The following is a 1,375-nucleotide window of genomic DNA, read 5'->3' as shown; positions in this document are numbered from 1 at the left end:
CAGTTTTATACTTTCTTCAACTGCTTTTTAATCAGCTTTTTCAAAGTTAAACTGATTAGAGAGAAGAGGATTTTCACTCATTTATTTTTCACTTAGTTTAATATTAAATTGAATAATCTCATGACCTGATTCTGATGTCTTATTTGAATCAATAAACCAGTTTACAAGTCTTCTTTTCATTAGACTACAGGCACTAGCCACCCGCAGAATGCATCTTAAGCTAATTACATTTAACTCTCTATAATTAACCGATCACTGTGTCTGTCCTCTCAGGCCAGTCACTAATTTCCAGAGGTGTTAGTTAGTGACTGTCATCACTCACTTGATGATGTACATATCAAGCTTTCAGTTGCTGATCTCGGCCTCATTAGATGCTCATAGGCCTATCAATCAGCTATCATGACCTCACTCTGTGTTAGAGACTAATTATAGGCTTGATGACTGCAGTTCTTCCTGCCAGTATTAGGGCTTGGCAGGGAGCTTGCAGGCTCTAGCCTATCAGAGTGCTCTGTCTAGGGCCTAGATATGCATCTAGGCCTGCTAGTCAGATGATTTTCAAAATCATTCTCTGTATTTGAAGAGAAGCTAGGCTTCAATGACAGCTCTAGTTAGAGACTTGCTTAAGTAGTGTATAATCACTACATTAGGCTTAACTCTATCTTGTTAGAACCTTGATGAGTGCACAGTAGAATAGTGAGATATTAACATTTCATACCAGCTCTGATGAGTGTTCACAGAATCTTACTTAACTAGTGGCTTGACTTGCAGTAGAGAGTTCTACTCTGCATCAAGTCTTACTAATTAGACTCAGCCTCTATTACATGAGGGCTTTCATGGGTAAGAAGTAGCAGGTGTCAGCAGTGGGATTCGAACCCACGCATCTCTAATGTGTGCGGCCTTGGTTACCAGTCTTACCAACTGAGCCACGCTGGCTTGAACAAGGTATCTTATTAAATGCTTAAAACAGAAGCTTAATATTCTCTAACAATGATAGAATTTATAAAGATAATATTTACAAGACTATGAATCTTACACAGATCTATGTCAACACTTATAAAATACTCTAAAAAAGAAGTCATTGATAAGACTGCTGACAAAGTCACTGATAGTAAAACTATATAATAATCTATGTCATTAGTCTGACTAATATTAAGAAAGCTCTAGAGAAGTTATTCTGTACTATAATAACAGATTTCTATATAAAACTTTCTCAATAATATTATAAATATCTAAATATCTTTTGATAAGATAATAATATTATAAATCTACTTCTCTTATAAGGTTCAGAAGTGAATCACAGTATTAAGTTAAAAAAGAAGAATAATAAGAACTCTGAATTATTATAAGATTCTCTTTATAACATGTTCTGAGATGA

General features: G+C 34.8%; 1 pseudogene across 1 annotated transcript; it reads right to left on the bottom strand.

The window, feature by feature from the left end:
* Positions 1 to 852: 852 nt before the first annotated feature.
* BDBG_18006 lies at positions 853 to 933 on the bottom strand (annotated as a pseudogene). Its single transcript has one exon. The product of its transcript is annotated as a tRNA-OTHER (tRNA).
* Between the last annotated feature and the right edge of the window lie 442 nt (positions 934 to 1,375).

The sequence above is a fragment of the Blastomyces gilchristii genome (genome assembly GCF_000003855.2).
Source record: "Blastomyces gilchristii SLH14081 genomic scaffold supercont1.41, whole genome shotgun sequence".
Classification (NCBI taxonomy): Eukaryota; Fungi; Ascomycota; class Eurotiomycetes; order Onygenales; family Ajellomycetaceae; genus Blastomyces; species Blastomyces gilchristii.
The sequence above is the reverse complement of the archived record's forward strand: the minus strand, read 5'-3'. Positions and strand labels throughout refer to the sequence as shown.